The following is a 23699-nucleotide window of genomic DNA, read 5'->3' as shown; positions in this document are numbered from 1 at the left end:
GCTCGGCTTAGGGTTGGGTCTTCCCGTTGCTCCTGTAAGAAGTCCCCGTCCAGCTCTAGTTCTACTTGGGCGTCCTCCACCGAACGGGGCCTGTCTCCAAGATGATCCATGGGGGCCTCCAAAGTTGAGGAGGTCCCCTCGCCGGGGTCACTCCTTGGTCTGCGCCCGAGCAGTCCTGTCCTAGGTGCCTTAGTCCTGTCTGGTCGGGGCTTGGGCGGCTGATATCTCAGGAGGACCTCTCCAAAGCCCGGCCAAGCCCGTCCCAGCACCACCGGGTAGGCCAGCCTGGGGGCCACTCCTACCCGGAGACCCTCCTCTCGGCAGCCTACTCCCATTTTAACCCAGGCTGTGGGGTACGGGCGGATGTCCCCATGCACACACTGTAGGTGGATCGGGGGCCCCAAAAGATTAAGATTCAGGACCAGCCCCTCTCGTATGAGGGTCTGACTGCACCCCGAGTCTACGAGGGCGTTTGTGGGGTTCCCTTCGACCCAGACAGGGACTACCAGCTTTCCTATCCCTCCCTTCCAAGCCCTTCTTATGGCCACCCAGGCTTGCCCATAGCTGCAGTCCATAAAAGGGCAATCTCGCCGAAAATGTCCTTCTTGCCCGCAACCCCAACATCTCTCTCTCTCTAGTCTCGGCCGGCCCTGGGCCCCTCCCAAGGGGGCCTGCTCGTTCCAGGGGCTGTTGCTCCCTCCGAGTCATCACCTGTGGTAACTTGTGTCGGGACTCGGGGTTGGGGGGCCTCGGATACCCCTGGCTGTTGCCTGCCAGTGGCTCGAAGGGTCCCGACCCACAAAGGTTCCCCTTCTCTGTCCCGCCCTTGCGGCCAAGGTTCCCTGCCACTCGGGGTGGCGCCTCAGCCCCCTCGGCAGATAAGTAGTCCTCCATTAAGGCCACCACTACTGACAAGGTGGCCGGTTGATGCCGTCGTACCCAGGCCCTTCCTCCCGGGGGCAGGATCTGGGTGAACTGTTCTAGGGCCACCATCTCCGTCACCTGGGGTCCCGTCAAGCCTTCCGGGTTCAACCACTTCCAGCAGTGGTCTCGGATGCGTTGGGCCACGGCGCGGGGTCGGGCCCCCGGAGGGTACTGTTCCTTGCGTAGGCGCTGGCGGTAGGTCTCCGGGCTAATGCCGGTATGGTCCAGGATGGCCGCCTTCACTCGGGCGTACTCGAGGGCCTCCCGGGGGTCGAGGCTACGGTATGCGGCCTGAGCCTGCCCAGTCAAGTAGGGGGCCAGTAAGGTGGCCCAATGTTCTGAGGGACACCGGGCAGCGGTCGCCACCCGCTCAAACGTCACCAAAAATGCTTCTGGGTCGTCCTCAGGCCCCATCTTGGTGAGGCGTACTGGTAGTGCCCCCAAGGTATCCCCATGTCCGGTCCCCATGGGTGCGGCAGGGGTGCCTCCCGCCGGGCGTAATAGCGCGGCCATCTGTTGCACCAGGTGTTCCTGCTGCGCCCGCTGCTGGGCGGCCAACTCCCGGAGGAGCTGCTGCTGGTTCTCTTGGTGCTGAGTCATCAGCAGTTGCTGTTGGCTGGTCATTTGTTGCAGCATTTGCACCTGCTGCTGTTGCTGCTGGGCCGACTGCTCCTGTTGCTTCTCTAGCATCCACATCAGGAGCTGTTGGCGTGTGGACCCGCTGTGCTCCCAACGCACAGGGCCCTCTTTCTGGGACACTGCCCTCCGACAGTGTCCTTCTGTCTATTCGCACCCCCTTCCGGGGGAGGGGGTGATCAACAGCCCCACACCTTTAAGTCCGATCCCTACAGTCGAGGATCTGGCGTGGTTCCGGCTGGCCGCTCCCTGCGGCCTATGGCTTAGTGTATGGCTCAATAGAACAATAAGGGGGGAAGGGGGGGACTCAGGCCCACCCACTACTCTGAGTCCCGGTCCAGAGGCCCTCTGGCAACAGTCTTGCTGTCCTCCTTCTCCTTCCTCCTCTGTCTACTCCTCTGGACCGCTTCCCCAACGGCCCTTCTCTGTGCTAGGCCTTCTCCTTCCAGACCTGCCGCCTGGCAGGCTACGGAGTAGGGCCTTCTCCCACTCTCTAAAGCTGGCCTGCACTGCGCTGTCTGTGGTGTTGGCCTCCCAGCTCTGGAGACAGACCTTCCCCTCTGAAAGCCTGGGACAGACTGACTGCTCTCGCTCTGAGCAGTCTTTTATATGGCTGAGCTGGGCCCTGATTGGCTGGCCCCAATCTGTCCTCTGATTGGCTCCCAGTAAGCCCTTCTCGGATTGGCTGCGCGTCTACGCAGGCGCCCAGGCCTGCCGCAGCCCACCCTCTCCGGGCGTGGGGCAGCCGCCCCACCACAAGTATCCATGGCTGTGTGCTGAGGTGTTGTGTTCTGCTTCCTTCTCTAACTCCATGCTGTTTCCTCATCATGCCTGCCTTTCATTCCCTTTCTTTTCTCTGTAAAGAGCACTCTACTTATGCCCTGTTCTCACTTGCTGAGAGTTAAAACTGCATTTTAAAAACTGCTTTAACTTCTTGTAGTTCTGTACAAAGGATGAACAAAGGATGAATATAGGCAAACAACACAGGAATGCAGGGGCAAGATTAGAAAGGCAAAGGCACAAAATGAGCTCAAACTAGCTACGGGAATAAAGGGAAACAAGAAGACTTTTTATCAATACATTAGAAGCAAGAGGAAGACGAAAGCCAGGGTAGGCCCACTGCTTAGTGAAGAGGGAGAAACAGTAACAGGAAACTTGGAAATGGCAGAGATGCTTAATGACTTCTTTGTTTCGGTCTTCACCGAGAAGTCCCAAGGAATGCCTAACATAGTGAATGCTAATGGGAAGGGGGTAGGTTTAGCAGATAAAATAAAAAAAGAACAAGTTAAAAATCACTTAGAAAAGTTAGATGCCTGCAAGTCACCAGGGCCTGATGAAATGCATCCTAGAATACTCAAGGAGCTAATAGAGGAGGTATCTGAGCCGCTAGCTATTATCTTTGGAAAATCATGGGAGACGGGAGAGATTCCAGAAGACTGGAAAAGGGCAAATATAGTGCCCATCTATAAAAAGGGAAATAAAAACAACCCAGGAAACTACAGACCAGTTAGTTTAACTTCTGTGCCAGGGAAGATAATGGAGCAAGTAATTAAGGAAAGCATCTGCAAACACTTGGAAGGTGGTAAGGTGATAGGGAACAGCCAGCATGGATTTGTAAAGAACAAATCATGTCAAACCAATCTGATAGCTTTCTTCGATAGGATAATGAGTCTTGTGGATAAGGGAGAAGCTGTGGATGTGGTATACCTAGACTTTAGTAAGGCATTTGATACGGTCTCGCATGATATTCTTATCGATAAACTAGGCAAATACAATTTAGATGGGGCTACTATAAGGTGGGTGCATAACTGGCTGGATAACCGTACTCAGAGAATTGTTATTAATGGTTCCCAATCCTGCTGGAAAGGCATAACGAGTGGGGTTCCGCAGGGGTCTGTTTTGGGACCGGCTCTGTTCAATATCTTCATTAACGACTTAGATATTGGCATAGAAAGTACGCTTATTAAGTTTGCGGATGATACCAAACTGGGAGGGATTGCAACTGCTTTGGAGGACAGGGTCATAATTCAAAATGATCTGGACAAATTGGAGAAATGGTCTGAGTTAAACAGGATGAAGTTTAACAAAGACAAATGCAAAGTGCTCCACTTAGGAAGAAAAAATCAGTTTCACACATACAGAATGGGAAGAGACTGTCTAGGAAGGAGTACGGCAGAAAGGGATCTAGGGGTTATAGTGGACCACAAGCTAAATATGAGTCAACAGTGTGATGCTGTTGCAAAAAAAGCAAACATGATTCTGGGATGCATTAACAGGTGTGTTGTGAGCAAGACACGAGAAGTCATTCTTCCGCTCTACTCTGCTCTGGTTAGGCCTCAGCTGGAGTATTGTGTCCAGTTCTGGGCACTGCATTTCAAGAAAGATGTGGAGAAATTGGAAAGGGTCCAGAGAAGAGCAACAAGAATGATTAAAGGTCTTGAGAACATGACCTATGAAGGAAGGCTGAAAGAATTGGGTTTGTTTAGTTTGGAAAAGAGAAGACTGAGAGGGGACATGATAGCAGTTTTCAGGTATCTAAAAGGGTGTCATAAGGAGGAGGGAGAAAACTTGTTCACCTTAGCCTCTAAGGATAGAACGAGAAGCAATGGGCTTAAACTGCAGCAAGGGAGGTCTAGGTTGGACATTAGGAAAAAGTTCCTAACTGTCAGGGTGGTTAAACACTGGAATAAATTGCCTAGGGAGGTTGTGGAATCTCCATCTCTGGAGATATTTAAGAGTAGGTTAGATAAATGTCTATCAGGGATGGTCTAGACAGTATTTGGTCCTGCCATGCGGGCAGGGGACTGGACTCGATGACCTCTCGAGGTCCCTTCCAGTCCTAGAATCTATGAATCTATGAAAAAACTGCTTAACCTTGTGGAGTTTCAGGTTTTCCACAAGCAGGTTAGGGTCTCCACAGCAGAGTTTGGTGAATTTCCGCAAAACCAAGTCTTTTGTTTTGCAGAATTGTCACCTGAAAAGTTGGTGCTTTCACTTCATCCTCCATTTCTCCACCCTTTGCTTACAGTTTGGAAAAAAAATTCTATAATTCTTTCAATAGATGTCTTGGAAGAAACACACATTTGTCACTCAAACGTTGTCCCTTTGTACTACGAAGTAGGCCTGTTATTACTTGAAAAATCTGCATATTTTAGAAAAATGTTCCACAAAAATTGGCATATATTCAAGGTTATAACAGAATCTAGTAACCTTTCAATTTGAAATAGTTTTGCATTTTATTGTGCATGTTCCTAACCCACTTCTTCTCTAATGTCTGGAATTATGAAACAAAAGCACATAATATCCCATGACTCCTGACACTGTTGTCATTGACCTGCATTACACGAAAGGAAGGATCCTCTAACCACCAGTGTGAAATCATTAAAATCAGTTTTACATGATGAATACATGGGGCTGATCTGTGCAGTGTGAGCTGCTGTCCTGCCTGTTTTAAGTCTGTAAACAAACAAAAAGCCAGCAAGATATTTTATATATTTTGTAAAGATTTTTTCCAGAATGTTGAACCATTAAAAGTTGCTCATTTCAAAAACTGTGAGAAAAAGGATGGAAAGATGAAGGTCAAAGTGCAGTGGAAGTTGTTGAAGAAATGCGGGCTCAGAACCTGGCAAGAAAAAGTAAAATACAGTGGAGATCATTGCCAACTTAATAGCCATAATGGAAAAGATGTTTGAGAGATGAAAAGAAAGATTGGAAGATAACATAACATTAAAACTATGAGCACCCATGCTAACATAAGGCCTGATCCAAAGAAAAGAGGATCAGGAAAGAGTCTCATTGGCATAAGTGGACTTTGGATCAGACTCATATATTCCAATGAAATGGATGAGTGGAAACAAAGAATCTGAGCTAAGTAATCTGGATACCAACTCAGTAAGCCAAAGGTTTCAAAATGTGTGGTAGCCTCTGTGAAATATTTTGCCTTTCCTTTGAAAATTGCCCCTTTGTGGTTGAAAGCAAGGCCTTTATTAACAGTATAAGTATAGTAAAGTTGAATATTACACGATTAATTCAATCTCTTAAAAGTTTCCAGGATATATGAACTTCCTTTTTTGGGAAAGAAAGTCCACCTAAAGTTATCAATGTTACACTGGTTACACATGTTTACTTATGACCTTAAACTCATTCTCTTTTTTTAAATGATATTGGACCTTTTCCTTTTTAGTTTTCATGGCCAAAAAAAATCCCCAGGATAGCACTTGAAATTTATGTCATAATTAAAAAAAAAAAAAAAAGGAGGCCCAAAAATCTTTGACACTTCCTGTTATATTTCTGAGCTTTCCACTTAGAACATACAGCATTGTGTAAGGAAGGAAACTCAGCGAATAACTTGATGTAAATAGAACAATAAAAAGCTGCAACTACACTGCTCTACAGCCAAAATGCTTCTGAAATAAATGTAGTCAAACTTTACTAATTCTGGGTCACTGAGAACGAAAATGATTGGCTCTAGTTTTCAAGATATGCTATTGGGTCAGTATATACGACCCTTGACTTGGGAATGGCGGAGGATAAGTGAGTTATAAAGGGAAGGGATCTCAATTTAAACCAGAAATGACTAAAATACATCTTTGACTGGATCTAGGAATAAATCTATGACTGGGTTTGGACAGTACTTGCTTTTTAGGCAAAATAATGAATGATGCAATCTGAAGCTGGTATTGCGTCATACTTGATATGAATTGCATCATGTTATTCCTAGAAGTCATGGATGATGCAACCATAACGAAGCTTACATCACTCTGCTGAACAAATTGCCCTATATCAGCTCTAGAAATCATACAGTGTCGTGCTCTCTTATTTGTCAGTGTTTGATTTTGCAAAGGGACACATTTCTGTTTAGCCAAAGTGAGCAGAGATGCCTCGTACTTGTGTGAACAGTGCAGATAACTTCTGCTATGTTTGTGGTGAAGTGACTTTTGCATCACAAAAGTGCAGTATAACCACTATGGTTAAGAAAGCCTATCACCTTTATTTTGGCTGCAAAATTGGAGATCAGGACAAGAGGTGGGCCCCATACATATGCTGCAACACTTGTGCAACAAATCTTCGCCAGTGGTTGAACAGGAAAAGGAAATCTATGCCTTTTGCAGTGCCAATGATTTGGAGAGAGCCAACAGATCATACCAGCAATTGTTACTTCTGCATGGTGCCTCCAGTTGGGAAAGGTGTGTCAAAGAAGAAAAAGTGGACTGTGCATTATCCAAACATTCCATCAGCTATACGCCCAGTACCCCAGGGAGAAGGACTGCCGGTTCCTGATGCACCAGAATCATTCTCACTTGAGTCAGACGAGGAAGAGGAAGAGGATGAAACTTCTGGTCCTGAACCATCAATGTCACAGGACCCACATTTTCTCCCATCCTCCTCCTCTGAACCACACCTCATAACACAAGGTGAACTGAATGACCTTGTCAAGGATTTGGAACTACCCAAGAGTAAGGCAGAGCTGTTGGGCTCCAGACTACAGCAGTGGAATCTCCTGGCAGGCGATGTTAGGGTTTCCATGTTCTGTGACCGTCAAAAGGATCTTGTCCCATTCTTCTTCATGGAAGGTGATCTTGTAGCCTGCAACAACATCGATGGTGTGATGGCAGCCCTCAACATCGTTCACGATCCAGATGAGTGGAGACTGTTCATTGATTCATCGAAGAGGAGTCTTAAAGCTGTTTTACTGCATAATGGCAATGTTTTGCCATCAATTCCAGTTGGTCATGCAGTCCATATGAAGGAAACCTATGACAACATGAAACAACTTTTGAGGTGCATAAACTATGACCAACATCAGTGGCAGCTTTGTGGCGATTTGAAGGTTGTTGCTCTCTTGCTTGGTCTGCAGACTGGATACACAAAGTACTGCTGTTTTCTCTGCAAATGGGATAGTCGTGCAAGAGATTCCCACTACATCAAGAAAGATTGGCCACTCCGACAGTCATTGGAGCCTGGGAGGAAAAGTGTTCAGCATCCACCACTTGTTGAATCAAGGAAGATTTTGTTACCACCCTTACACATCAAGCTGGGTCTGATGAAGAACTTTGTCAAGGCCATTGACAAAACACAAGCAGCTTTCAAGTACCTCCGTGGAAAATTTCCAAGGTGAAGTGAAGCTAAGATAAAGGAAGGTGTCTTTGTTGGTCCTCAGATTCGTGAACTTCTTCGAGATGATGCATTTGACCATGCACTGCGTGGCAAGGAAAAGACGGCATGGAAAGCCTTCCAGTTAGTGGCAATAAATGTTCTCGGAAACAACAAGGCAGACAACTACAGGTTGTTGGTGGAAAACCTCCTCAAGGCATACAAAAGCCTTGGTTGCAACATGTCACTAAAGATACATTTTTTGCACTCTTATCTAGATTTTTTCCCACCGAACTGCGGAGCAGTGAGCGACGAGCACGGCGAGCGATTTCACCAGGACATTGCAACAATGGAGAAACGCTATCAGGGCAAATGGAGCCCATCAATGCTTGCAGACTATTGCTGGACAGTGACAAGAGATGCTCCATTTAATGAATACAAGAGACAAGCCAAGAAGCGCCGAGTAGACACTGAATAGGACTAAACTATGTACAGAATAGTTTTTTGCCTTTTGTTTCATAATAAATTGTATTTATATAACCCTTTTGCTGATTTTTAAAGTGTTACATAAACAGGACAGGTGAAATATTATCATGTAAAGCAACCATAAACACATGAAAAGACCTAGGTTTACAATTTATGATTAAAACTCTACTATCTACACAATATACATAGACATAGAATGTAAAAACTTAAATATCTTAGAAACAGTAGCCAATCAGTTGTTTTAATTGTCATATTTGAATTCAGCACATCAAAATACATAATAAATAGCACATTTTATCTCTGAAGCAGACGACTTCTCAAAAATTGTAGACCAGTGCTATTAAAGTAACAAATGTATTGTATAGTAATATAGAGGAGTTTCCTCCCCCTTCAGTTGCCCCTTTGAAGATGTGCAAAAATCCAGCTGTGCATGGCACCAAGAAAATGGAGAACAATATTAAAATAACTGTAACTACCCTGACTTCTTTTATCGAGACCCTGGCATGAGATCCAAACTTTCTTCTGGGAGCAGGATTCCCAATATATTTACAATAGAAAGGAAGGGAGTCAGGCACAATAAGGACTTGATTTACAATGATACTATTATGATTTTACAATACAGATTTTTACATTCAGAATGAAGAAACATTCTGTTATTTGTCAATAAAGACTTCTTTTTTTAAAAGATGACATTTTAAAACCCCTATTCCAATACATACAGTGGAAACATTGTTAATGATTGAAAGCTAACAAAACATTTCTATAGGCTTCTGTAACCAATCACAATTTTTTTCCCCCCTGTGGTCCGAAGACATGAATAGCACTCTTAGAGAAGAGGAAGGGGTATATATCCTGGAAGCAGTACATGAATCCTACTATAAACAACTACCTGAGGCAAAGAGATTGTTTCTTAATGTATAAGATTATTCCAGGTGTCTGTCTAATATAAATATATTCCAGGCTGATCCCCATTATCCTATCACTCTCTCTTTGATCATGTACCGTGGTCTATAATTTCTGGGAGTTATCTGAAAAACAACATGGGAAATGCTTAGACTTTACTACCTCTAGATACAAAAATTTGCTGATGGGGTCAAATACTGCTTAACCTTTCTCCATGAATAGGTCATACCATTGGGCTTTCTGCAGAGGATCTAAGTTAGATTGAAGGAGAAGGAATTTGCCCCAACAACATTGTTGTTTGATGGAGATGTCATATAGCTGCTCTTCTGTCACTGCTATGGCTCATGGGTGGTGGTAGCAGCTGTGGCTCTGAATACCAGAGGGCTTTAGCCCTATGGAATTGTATAATTGTTGCCTACTCCAAGTATGCCCTAAACTCTCACTTTGTACTGTGGAGCACAGTTTTATGGCCTGCAGAATTGTGGAATCCCTGTGCGTAGCCTCTCTGGGTTTGTCTTCACTTGAAACTTACATCAAGTTAAAATACGACTTTGAGAAGTTATGTTAACTAGCACAATGCTAACATCATCTTTACACTCAGCATAGACAAAAACATGTTGTGTTAAGCATTGTGTCAGCTGGTCACTAGTAAAAATTTAGAGACAGATACATGAAACTGTGTACTGTATATTGATTTTTAGAAACATGTTTATTGACACACAAACATTACAACACAAAATAAAATGCTGACTACGAAGAAGGAGAGTAATGGTCAATAAACTGTATCCCTCCTGAGGGTTAGATGACCTAGTAATTAATCATTTATATTCAAAGTCAATAATGGAAACCACTTTTCCTCTAAAAAGTCCTTCTCCTCCACAAAAGCTACTCTGCTTCTGATTGTAATCCATTGATAAAAGGCCTTACATTAAAGACAGCCATTGATCCAGGACAGGAGAATACTCCAATAGTCTAAGGATACATCATACATTTTGTAGGGAAAAAGAAGATGCAATACAAGCTAATGTTTCTGTTTCATTATTGCCTCTCTAGATTTATTGTCAATAGGCCAAATGCTACCGCCCAACCTTGTAAAAGGGTGGCAGGACACTTCTGTTGACCTCCCCTGTAAACAAGGGTTAGAACCCTTCAGGGAATTCTTTTAATAGGTTCCTGAGGATCCACACAGCACATGGGGAGAAGGGTTGGGCTAGAATTTGTTATATTATTAGTTTCTTTGCAAATAAAGCCAAAGCCTACAAAAGGTGTGAGGACTGACCTTGTGCAACACATGGCACTTTCTTTTGGAGCAGGTTGTAAAAACCATATGCTCACTCACCCTCTTGCCTCCTTTCAGGTATGAATGGCCCTAAACACAGCTGAACCTCAGTGAGGTCACTGCAAAAGCATCAGAGGGTTTCTCTTCACTAGAAAATTACATTGAGTAATGCCCCCTACTCCCTTAGGGGTGATGTGTGTTCCTGGGGCCACAGAGGAGGCAATCCTTGCACTCTTTCAAATACAGGGACTCCTCATATCTTCAGCTCTTGTATATGGTGGCTGAGAGGAGTGAAAGCTCTTTGGCCCAGATCCACTAGGGTACTTATGTGTTGCAATACTCACTCTTTCTCTGGCCTAATTGCTGTGTGGTTATTCAATTGTTTAATTAAAGGGGGAACAGCTTCAACAGGACAGACTGAGGGAGTCCCACATCAGAATAATCTATGGCCCAGTGGTTAGAGTTCTCTCCTGAGCCCCTGTTCAAATCCCTTTGCCTGATGAGGCAGAGGGAGGACCTCTGGGGGTTTCCCATTTCCTGGATGAGTGTGCTAACCACATATAGTTATAAGAGTGGCCTGTGACCACCTCCTCCTCCAGGCTATTTTGTGTGGAAGCAGCGTCTGAGCAGTTCTACCAGATCGGGTCCTGCAGACAAGGTAGGTGAATCAATCTGGGGCTTACATGGGATTCCTAGAGAGAGGCAGCAATGAGCATGCCCAGAGGCAGAAAGTTATGCACTTAGGGAACTTTTACTGCAAAAATGTAGGCACTGATTGAATTTAGACACCTACAGGCTTAAGGCAGAAGCCGAGCAGGGGTTTTATGGATCACTGCAATGACTAAAAATGGAACTTAGGCATCTAAATCTGGCCTAAGTACCTTTACAGATCTGTACCTTTGAATTATCTTCTCTCCATGCGCAGTCTTGGACTCAAAACAATCTGGTCCAGGGGATTTAATAACATGAATCTTAAAAAAACCTCCTTTTAATATTTTTAGATATAACTAGAGAGGAAACCCTAAAAGCAAAATCAGCTTTGTCCATTGGTCAGTAACCAGGTTGCTTTCTCAATCGTACTTGGGACAGTAGTTGGCTTTTGCAAATTACCAACTGCAGCCATTCTTAGTTTTCAATAGACAAAGTACTTTTGACTCTGCTTGTATATTTATTGGATCTTGTGATCTTTTGGGGCCAAAATTATATCAGATCTTTGGCCTATTTTCACAGACTTTAGATTCACACAAATGATAGAAATATGTGACAGAGTAGGGTATTTTGGCGTTTGTTTTTGCCTTGTTTCTTTGTCTTCCTAATCCCATCCTCAGCTGGTATACATGTGTGCAGTTCATATGGAGTTAAAAGGAGTTTCACCTATTTACAGTAGCTGAGAATTTGGTCTGTTATGTCTAACATACATTTTAAAATTGGAAATAACTTGTAATTATTAAAGACTGAGGTGGCACTGCAACTGTAATGGACAATTATGTTAAGGAAGCTCCAATTAGCAAGAGTGCCTGAGAGTGCTTGGCAGAGATGGGAAAGCTCTGGAGAGCTTGATCGGGTGTGACTTCAAGGATAATTATCTGAAATGAACTCTAGAGTGAGATTTTCAAAGCTACTTAAGGGATGTGAATGCCAGCTCTCATTAGCAATAAATGGGAATTGAATATCAAGATCCTCTAATCCGTGTTGATGATATCACAACTAAACTTTTTGGGGGTACCCTGTGTAAAGAATAACTTTCCTCTATCTAATTCTCAATTGGAGGACGGCCCAACTCTCCAATCCATTAAGGGCCTACATTGTGCTTTGGTTGAGGAGAGCTATATGGGACTCCTTTCAGAATTCACCAGTGCCAATCCTCCGCCACAGTGATTGATGTAGAATGACTCAGGATGAACTTTTCTGAGTGCACGGTTTTGTTTCTAGCCTTTGCCAATCCAGGGAATGAGACACAAACCCTTGTACCTGGCTGACTCCCTCTGAGCCTTGGAGATTTGCCCATCACTTAATGACAGTGAATTGCTTACAATAAAGAAGTGTTACATGTAATTTGTTGCCATCTGCCTGTATTTTGCTAATCCACATGATTGGACACCACATTATGTTTGTTTATGTTTGCAATTTATCATACCTCTTACTCTCCTGTGTATGCAGACTCCTTTCATAAAGAAAGAACAGCCAGCCACAAAAGAAATGGTCTCAGCTATTGCACAATATATGTGCAAATTAATGAAATTAATTGGAAAATAAAAAGAACATACAGCACATATTGCAGATTTTAGACAGACTGCACTTGCTTACAGTACATGTACTTATTTATGCAATTTATTCTTGTTTAATTTGACTATTTATTCCAGCAGCTGTCATATCACATTGTGTTTGTGCTACAGTACCTCTGAGATGCAGAGAAGCTTCTCTAGGGACACGGTCATATGAACTGTGTTTTTCAGAGAAAGAGATGTGTTTTAGTAAGCAAGCACATATCCTAGTTTTGAGTTCTCGGTACTTAATAACTAATTCTGTTCTCCACTAACCGGTTGTACTGATGTTCTCTACCATTTTGAATTTTTTAAAAATGGGAAACTCCTGTTTTTTAAAAAATGCGCTTGTTATTTTGAATGCATGTTGTGGGCATGTGGCTGGGGATTACTGTGCATGCAGGGGTTTTTTTTTTTGTACAATTGGAAAATACAGTTCTATACAGTATATAGCCCCAATCATACAAAATGCTCCACCTAGTGGAAACCAATGTAACTCCAGATAGGTAGAAGTCAATAGGCTTCTAGAGATGCCACGTTCTAAGGTATATCCATCACTGACAGACTTTATTTCCACTGTTTGACTTTTCTCTGTACACATCCAGCCTCATACCCGTCCTTTAGTGCAGTGAGGATGGAGGCAAGGGTAGTGTACCAGTCCTGGATATCGATGGTCATGCAGGGCCATTCCAACAATCCACTAATCCCTTTGCTGCCTGACCCTTACCCAGTTGTATAAAGGTTGCCCCCGCCCCATTGACAGCAGTAGTAACAACCTTCTCCATGCCAACATGGTCCCTGAACAACACAGTTATAAATCAATGGTTCTACTGGAATTCTATGAACCACTGTAAAGCATTTAGTGGGAGCTATAATAGGTTATTAACAAGCAGACAAAGTGCCCCTGTGTCTGTGCATTTCTTCATCAGTACTGACAGCAATTGTCCCTGGGCTGCATGAAATGGGGGGGGAGGAGGAGGAGGAGAAGGGAGGGAGAGAAGGGTCAGCTTTTAAAAGAACACTTTAGTGACACTTACACTTTAGCAGAAATCCAACACCACCCCTCTCCCACTGACCAACCCCTATTTTTTTCTTCCCCATTATGAATGGAAATAGTACAGGAGGGAAGTTGGTTGGTGGCTTGTGTGCAGGTCTACCTAGATCTGGGAAGGGAAAGAGAACTATTTGTTTGTCTGAGGAAAGTCAGAGTAGTCCAAACATTTCAAATGTTTTGTACTGATCCCAGTCCCTAGCGTCTGTCCTCTCCCTGCACTGAGTCACTCTCAGTGAGTGAAGCGTCCATTCCAGTGGTTGCACAAACACAATGCCATGTCCCTTAGCTGTGGAGAGAAAACTGGCTTGTGCTGTTAATTCAAAAGTTCAGGGAAGAGTATACACTTCTGGAGTCACTCTGTTTCCCTGTCCTTTTCAGTGCTGTTTGCTGGACACAGGGGCTGGAGTTTCTGGTGATGCAGAAACTGGGTTGATGAATGCTCTTTGTGGTTCTCTGTTCCTCTTCCATGGGAACTCTGTCTGCCTGCTTGCTTAGAATATAGCCAATTTCTTCTCAAATTGCCCTCCCCCCCCCAAACATAATTCAGCAACTTTTTGGTGTAGCAGAAATTCAAGCGGGTTCTTTGGGTTTTAAGGCAGGGCAAATGTGCTTGGTCACCTTTATAGCTCACCAAACCCTCCACTTAGCATTATATAAGCAAAATATTAGCAAAATATTTCTCTGGCAACGATGGCTGTATATCCTCCACAGGCCTAGAAAGCCACTTCTCTTTTCCAGTCTGATATTTTCAAAACAGCTATGTTCTCCAGCCTTTGAAGAAGAAAAGGGCAACTAGTAACATTTCCCTAAAGGAACCGAATCACACCCCAGCTGGCTCCTGGAGGCATTGCACACATTACAACATTTTAATATATGGTATCTTACCATTTTTAGCTTTGGCTCCTTCCTTGTGGACAGCAAAAGAAGAGGACTGTAACAGCTGCATTCCGGGGATGCTAAAAAGTACCATTATGTTATGTGGGACAATTTTTTAGGTTCCTGCAAAGAAGAAATGAAATATAAAGCTAGCCTTGCGTTTGACTTGGCAGGGCATTCCAATGCTGGTAGGGAACACATTCAACTCGGAGGACAGGAGCAGCAACTCAGAGGTAATAGAGGAAGATGCTGACGGACTCTGGAGAACCTGTGTGTTGGCATAGACAGAAAGAATCAAGAGCAGCTGGACTTTCTTTGGGAAAAGCAGGATTGAGTTGTTAGGGAAGATGAGGCATTCCTGCAAATGGAGAGACAGCACGGGCAATGGGAGTGTGCCCACAGGGAATGGGAGCATGCACAGAGGGAACAGGATCATGCACTTATGCAATCCCTAGTCCAACTGGGTGGTGGAACACTTTTGGGGCCCGCCCACTGCCACTGCTGCTGCTCCTCTTCCGAATGGGCACCTCCTCCTCCCCCTTTTCTTCCTCTTCCAGCTGCTGCCCACATTGCTGCTGGGGCAGTGAATTCCCACTCCCCACCCCACACCAGACAGGAGCATGCTGGATGCTTGGAACAACATACTCTACTGCACCCAAAACCCACCATCTCCTCAGAGCCCAGAGGAGGGAGATGATGAGTCCCATGGTGTCGCTGTAGCTCAGCCTTTGCTCAGCCCCCAAATTCCATGCAGTAGATGTCCCCATTTGTCTCCCCGCACAATAATCTACAGTTGTCCTCTCCCCTCACCATCCCCTTGGCAGGGGGAGGGCAAGAGCAAGGAGATGGTTGTTTGCCCACTTCTCTAAGAACTTTTTTTTTTTGGTTCATTTGTTCCTGTCAAACACCATTTTCGATCTATGTTCAATATATATAAATACAAGTTACTGTTCACTTCACTTGTGTGTACCTTGACTTTCAAGTATGATCAACATGATACTTCCCAGAGTTTTGGGATGGGGTAGCAGAATTCATAGCGCATAACTGTGCATTTCCACGGCACCAGACTTTTAATAAATCAAACACTTTAATCCCTTCCACAAACCCTCCTCCCCCCAATGAATTTGCTGTTTTAAAGGTTTCTTGACAATGAAGTAAGCTGTGAAATAACTGTTGTTGTCCAAAGCCCCACATTGAAAAACAGAGGAGAATTTAATTGAAATGGCTTTGTCTTGGTTAATAATTTACATAATAAAGAGAAAAGAAACAAAAGTAAAATAACATTGAAGATATCTGACAATGAGCAGTACATTTATGACCTCTTTCCCCCCACCCAGCCATTACTACTGACAACCATGGGAGAGTATTCATGCCATGGGAATGATCACGCAGGGCTCCTGACAAGTGCTGTGAGCAATGCTGCCAGAAAACATTGTGAGGAAGGAATTTGTGAATTCCCTCCCCAAACCCTACAGTACTTTTTAAAAATTACTTTAACAATGCTTAAGTGCTCCCCATAAACCAGCCTGGAACAGTGCAGTTAACATAACAAAAACATTGCTAAATGATGGCATTACAGTGCATTATCATTCACCTCAGCACAAAACCGCCGCAAGCTCCTCACGCAAATCAATGAATATCTGCTTCCTCATTCAGAACTTCTGCACCCATTGGTCATCATCCCACGTTTCCAAGTTGATCTGGTCCCACCATGCTGATTCTCCAGGACCAGAAACCGTGGTCCACTTTTGGGCATACTGTTATGATCCCTGCATTCAAAACATCTGCTCCATGGGACCCAAGTGGATTTTTATTCCCCCTCTGGGTCAGCTCTCTTTAGACCAATTCCGTCCAGTGTCTGGTACCATGGTGCATGAACATTTGTCCAGTGAACAGTAGCAGGTACAGAATGACATCATCATGGACTTGCTCCTTATCTCCAATGCAGTTTGGCAGAAAGGAGAGATGGCAGGGAGCTGCCAGCGTCAAATGCATGAAGGTGGCTAACAGCTCCATCAACATGCAGTAAGGCAGTTCCTAGAGTGTCCCCTGTGATGCACAGACCTCTGGGATATCATCCCTGAAATGTTAGCACTAATGTCATGTACCAAAAAGGTGCAGTTTGAATAAAGGAATATGCCAGTGCACAGCGTATACTCTGCCCAGCACAGCATATGTGGATACTTGGTGTGGGTACAGAGTACATGCTCTAGCAATACATGGATAAGTAATTGTGTACACTCACAAATGTAGATGTAGCCCAACAGTTCTAGAGTAGCCCTGCCTTCAGACCCTAGCACAATGCTAAGTGACTGCAAGAATGACTTGTTGGCACTCCCACAGCCAGCCTAGGGCTATGTCTACGCTGGCAATTGAATGAGAAAAACTTTTGTCTTTCAGAGGTGTTAAGCCCTCTCCCCCCGAAAGACAAAAGTTTTGCTGCAACAAGTGCCAGTGTGAACAGCGCATTGTCAGCAGGAGCGCTTTCCTGCCAACAAAGCAAATGCTGCTCATTGGGGGTGGAAGTTTTTTGTAGGCAGGAGAGCCAACAAACAGCGGCTACACTGCACAGCTTTTAGCGGCACTCCTGTAGCGAGACAGCCATGTCACTAAAAGCTGTGTAGTGTAGACATAGCCTAATTTTTGCCCAACATATCCAGAGGCCGAAGTTTAGCCAGTTCTATTTCCTTTACAGGAAAGAATAGGAAAAGTATCTGGGAATGGAAGTTTCTAATAGTCTAATGATTATTCTTTAAATGTTCAGTTGGGAATGGAGCAGGCACAAAGGCTGAAAGGGAAACATAAGTTGGAAGTAGTTTATCATCATTCTCCTTTCAAAGTATTATTCTGTAATATCATCCCTCATGCCTTGTAATCCTTCTGTTTTGTCATGGGAACAATAAAATTTTAAATAAAAATACCCAAGATTTTTTGTCAGAATAGCTTAGACTTATTTCTGTGTTTGATTATAGAAAACACACCATATTACTATGTACTTGTAACACACACTTGTCAAAGATATATATCCTGAATCTGGAATCAACAGCCCTAATAAGAATATATTCTGCTAGGCGCTTTGTGGAGTTCTTGTAACAAATGAAGTTCCTGTGATCTGAAATCACTAAACACAAATCAAAAGTTTGGTAAGCAAGTAATTTTTTAGTAGCAGGTCAGCTTCCCTACTCTCTGCTAGGCAGAGAAAGATAAGCCCACAGGAACAGGACATACTAGAAGTTTCAAGGATTTGCAAATGGAACAGGTGCTAATGAAGGAATAATTATCTTCAACTAGCCAGCAGATGGCCCTCAGGCATTCAGAGCCATATAAAAAAGAGAGATTGAACTCTCCTGTGGGAAATGGTTTCTGTGCTTTGAGACTTTGGAGTGTTTTGGCTATATCTTAAACCAGGCAGAGAATGTTCATGTATTTACACATAAAACAGCAACACTGTGCTCATAAGAAAGAGTAGGAACATGTTAAGGACAGGACAGAGGTGTTTGTTATTTTTTTGTTTTTTGTTTTTTTAAGAGCTTTGGTTTTATATCTTTTTGTGAATGTTCTCATAGTTAGTAAGCTAGGCTGGCTGACATAAAATCATTTGTGGAAGCAGCTCATTTACCTGGCATGTAAAGTGTACCATTAAAAGTACTAGATGAGGCTTTTTGGGTACGTCTTCACTACCCGCCGTAGCGGCGGGTAGCAATCGATTTATCTGGGATTGATATATTGCGTCTCGTTAAGACACGATATATCGATCCCCGAACGCGCTCACCGTCGACTCCGGAACTCCACCAGAGCGAGCGGCGGTAGCGCAGTCGACGGGGGAGCCGCGGCCGTCGATCCCGCGCCGTGTGGACCCCAGGTAATTCAATCTTAGATACTTCGACTTCAGCTACGCTATTCTCATTGCTGAAGTTGCGTATCTTAGATCGATCCCCCCCTAGTGTAGACCAGCCCTTCATTTCATACTGTACATTCCCCTGAATTTGCTGCACAGCTTTTCCAACAGGATTTTATTCTATCAGTCCCAAACTAAGCTTTATAACTCCAATTTACTGACATAAGCTAACAGTCTGCATTGAGTTTGGCATTAAAAAGGTCAAGTATAGTGTAGTGGAGAAAGAGAAATCACAAAAGACTGAATTGATGACAGGTATTTCTATGAGGCTTACAGGCTTTGTAGGTAGTTCTAATTTAAGTACCTAACATGAATTAGGGGAGCATGCTACCACTTGTACTGTTGCTGTTTGATTGTGTAGCTAGAGTCTATCAAAATAGAACATACTTTGAAAGACAACATAGTTTCAGTGCTGTTTGCTAAGTCATTCTAAGGAAATAAGTCCCCTAACTTGATGTGACATGAGATTTTATATAAAGAAGTGTAAGAATGCATATAGGGAAGAAAAGCAGTAGAGGCATATAAAATGCTATTTAGAGCTTGATAGTAAATTTGCAATCTGCCTTGAGAAAGGGGCAGCATATAGCTGTGCTGCTGCAGGAGCAGACCAGACAGGGAATTGTGACTAACACCAGACCACTTCACTTCCCATTTGCAATCCTGTAGCATTCATAGTGCAACGATAACCATTGCTTATGTGGAAAAGTAACATTAGGAAAGTATTGAATGTATTTTAGCTGTCTTCTGTTGCAATTTAGCTTCTAGAAACAAGGAGTGCAAGTACCATGTGATTAGCCAGCTGTACAGACCATAGTTTTAGAACCTGTGTGTTAAATGACCAAGTAGAGCAGGGGTAGGCAACCTATGGCACGCGTGCCAAAGGCGGCACGTGAGCTGATTTTCAGTGGCACTCACACTGCCCAGGTCCTGGCCACCAGTCCGGGGGGCTCTGCATTTTAATTTAATTTTAAATGAAGCTTCTTAAACATTTAAAAAACCTTATTCACGTTACATACAACAATAGTTTAGTTATATATTACAGACTTATAGAAAGAGACCTTCTAAAAACATTAAAATATATTACTGGCATGTGAAACCTTAAATTAGAGTGAATAAATGAAGACTCGGCACACCACTTCTGAAAGGTTGCTGATCCCTGAAGTAGAGTTATAAAGATTTTAATAATTAAGCAATGTGCCCCATGTATTTATCTGTGACTAGCAATAAGGAATAGCATCATTATTGATGTCATTTAGTTTTGATCCCTAAATTGAAGGAGGAGAAACTGGATAAAGAAAAAGCTTCTGGGCTCTCCAGTGTAGGAGGAGGTGTAGGCATAAAAAAACAAAGGAAAACTACAATGCTGGCATATCTGAAAGGCCTGAAAAGTCAGCATTCCCTTCTAATGTCTGGAATATTTCCAGATTTAAATATGTTCAAAGCTACTTTTTACTTTGGAAACAGAATAAGAGCCCTGACAAGCCTGGAATCCATGTTGGCTGGCACTTCTACCCTCTGGTTCCATGTATGTTAACATCCCCCTCACCCTTACTTATCTTCTTTATAATACAGAAATAAACTCCTGATCACATCAAGAGAAGCCTGCATGGAGGTTATATGCAGGCAGCATTTTGAAAGTTGCCTTTTCATTGTTTAAGTTGTCCTCTGTTGTACTCTATAAGTAATGAAAAGTAGGATCAAATCTAAAAACTACAGTGCACTAATACCGTAGATAAATGTTGATGTTTATTATACAAGTAGCATAATATGCGGGGAAAGGTAGAAGAAGGATATCAAGAAAATGATATTAGCTGTAAATGATCACACAATAAAGTCTGTTTTTCTGAACATGCCTTTAGAATAGCATTGCAAGAAACAGATAATACAAACTGGATTGTGTGATTATCCATTCGGCAGCACCATTTATCATTGCAACCCTGACACTGACAGCTAGGTATGACTGTCTTAAAATTGTGTGAAATATAACAACACAGTTAGCTATCAAATGAGGAATGATGCTCTTGGTATGCCTGCATATTAATAGAATGCCATTCTTTAAAATTATGCTATGAAAGCTTGCTCTCCTTAGACACATTAGTGACAATAGGGATAAAATGCATTATTCCAGAATAACTAAGATATAGTGAAAGATAGCAACAGGATTCAGTCTTAATCTTTTGCATCTTGTAACCAGCTAATATACAGTGAGGGAACAGGCTATTATATCTAATACTGGAGAAGTGGAATTGTAAAGTTAGTTTTTGTTTAAAACAAGTTGCTGTAATCCGTTGTTTAACAAGACACCACATTGCACACCTGCTGTGGCAGAGCCACTAAAAAGGAGCAGCTCTTGCATGAATTTTTAAGATTATCATTTATTCAAGGAAGCTTGTTATAATGGCCAACATCAACCTTCTGCCTTCATCCACACCTACAGTGTCACCCTATGTATCTCCTTTTTTACAGATCACCAACCAAGCAGTTAGGCAAGTCCCCTTCATAGATGACATCAATTGGTCCATACTCCAAGTATTATAAAGAACTCAAATGCCAGTTATCTAAGTATTCTAATAGCTCCAGAAAGAGTCTTACACTCTTTCTTCATATGAGTGGCTTTGGCACAGCCGGTGTACAAGCAATGCAGCTCTTGTCAAAGTTACCTTTGATTAACTTAGACAGTTTCTGTTCAGGGCCCACTTGAGTTTCTGTCTGAATTTCCTAATAATAACAGCTGAGCTTTCATTAGCATCCTGGGAATGGATCAGATTCTTTAAAGAACACCATCATCAAATATTTAACAAGCTCACATATGTGCTATGCACATTAGCAATATTTGCATATCTTTGCCATTCCAAATGCCCATCTGTGTACTTACCAGGTATGCTTAAATAACCACGAGGAGGGTTAAGGTCTTGTAGGAAAGGTAGTGGACTGAGACCCCTGTGTTTAGTTCCAAGCTATGCCACAGATTTTCTATGCAACCTTGTGTAAATTCCTTAATCTGCCTCAGTTCCCAATGTATAAAATGAGAATATCAATACTTCCTGTTGCTCACTCCTTCGTCTGTCATTGTAAGATCTTTGGGGAAGGGCCTTTTTACTGCTTTGTGTTTGTATAGCACCTGGTACAATGGGGCTTTGATCTTGGTTGGAGCCTTTAGGTGCTACCATAATTACCTAGTGGGGAAGCTACAGTTGACCATAACCAGAAAATAGATTTTTAATTCACCACAACTTGCCCACTAAGCCACGTCCTGTTAATCATGTTAGTTAAAATGTGTTAGTCAGCATATTTTACAATGTAAACTATTTTTCTAGTCTAGTCATGGCCTTTAAAAGGAGTGAAAGTCTATTGAAATTCACTGAAGCAATCTGAGATTTTTCTCTCAATTTCCCTGTAAATGGAGTTGCACTATCACCAACATGAAACACACTATGCAATTCACCTACCAGTATCTAGCTATGGAACTGATGTGAATGTTATGTACAAATAAAATAAATTGAAAGTCAAACACCATAGACCAGATCCTGACCACTAAAGGGAGTTGCAGGGTCACATCACATCTTATGATCGGGGCCAAATTATAGATGATAATTCTGCATATTATCTTTGAGCCACAGCTATTTCTCTTACTGACAGAAAGTGCTGCTAGTGCTGAAGAGCCAATATAGCTATGGAACAGTGAGCTAGATTTTATTCTGCTTTATCATCTGTACAATTGTCACCAACATTATAATTGCAGAATCCTACTACTAGCAATGATGTAGGAGATGCTGGTAGAGCGAACAGAGCTTGATTTTCAGATTCTAGTTTGAAATTTCAGGGCTGACAGTTTGACAAACCATGGTTTGATTTGTAAAAACTATGCAGAGTTTCTATGAAAGTCTCTGAGAGACAATAAACATGGAACCCCCTTCATGTTTATTTTATAGTCACTCTTAGTATAATCACATTTGCTGTATTAAATAAAAAGGAACCAATCTAATTATTTCTTGTACTTCTGCTTTTTAAATTCTTTTCTTAGTATCAATTAAGCTGTTTTTTCATTCATTTTCTAAATTGGCAGTACAGTTGAAGCAGCATATTAAATTTGTAGAGGGAAGTTGATTGCCATCTCCATTCAGGAAGAACTTGCTAGGTGAATTTCATTTAATGTATGTTGTAATACAAACAGGACATGTTGCTCTGTCTCTCTCCTCTTCCAGAATGATTATAGACGCCATGCCAAGCTGTTTAGTAGTTGAGAACCAAATAGCCAACTACCCCCTATAAACTGGCCAGTGTTTGGCCTTAAGTGAATCTGGGAACAGCAAGCATACTCGGAACACTGAGTAAAAAGAACAGAATAAGGGCTACCTGACCAGTAAGCCTTCCCACTAGCCATTGCAAATGTTGTCCAAGTTAAGGGAAGGGACCCTGTGTGTTGCTTGTGATTAGCTTGCAAAGGGTTTCCCTGCTGGTGGAGTACACACCGTCCTCCCTCGTCCTTTGGATTTGGGAACCCCAACGTACATGAAGGGAATCAGACAAATGTGGCACAGAATAAAATACATTCTCTTTGATTTTGCACAATTAGGAGAGACTTTGCTATACCACCATCACAATGCATAATTGCAACCAGTCCTTGGGGTCATTCAGTTGACAGACTACTTGCTTGCACTAAAACATAGAAAACGCATTAAATCTGACCATTAGTATCCTACGATTCTTGTAACTGCTGAACGACTTTTTGTTTCACCTTAGCAAAGATACATTTTAGAAAGATCAAAAATCCCTGAGAAAGTTAGTGTTTTTGTATTTGTGGAACTGTTCTTAATACTTACATTTTGTAAGAAACAATGGAAGCAATTGGAAAGTTAACATGGTGATTTCAAAATGAAACATTATATTTTTCATTAAGGTCATTGCTTAATAGGAAACCAAGTTTAACTTAAAAATGGAAAAAATTATGACACTCTTTATAACATTCAGGAAGCTTCAGTACAGACCTCTGAAAATAAGAAAGAGCTCTTTAAACATATGTATATCTCTAAAGAATGTGTTGCAATCTTAATTTCTTGATGGTATAATTAAACAAACACTGCACTGATTAATTGTGGTCTGGAATCCTTGCATGCTTTTATCTCTCAAATCACAGGCTATATAGTCAGAGCAAGATATTCTGAGACATTCTGCTCAGGTGTCAGAAGTAAAACAATTATCTGAAGTGACAGAGGGGGACTGGTAGTGATCCAAAACTGCACAGTATATATATATATATAATAAAATAATCAGCATAGTTACCTG

The sequence above is a fragment of the Emys orbicularis genome, chromosome 5, assembly GCF_028017835.1.
Source record: "Emys orbicularis isolate rEmyOrb1 chromosome 5, rEmyOrb1.hap1, whole genome shotgun sequence".
NCBI lineage: Eukaryota > Metazoa > Chordata > Testudines > Emydidae > Emys > Emys orbicularis.
This window is presented reverse-complemented; position numbering follows the sequence as displayed.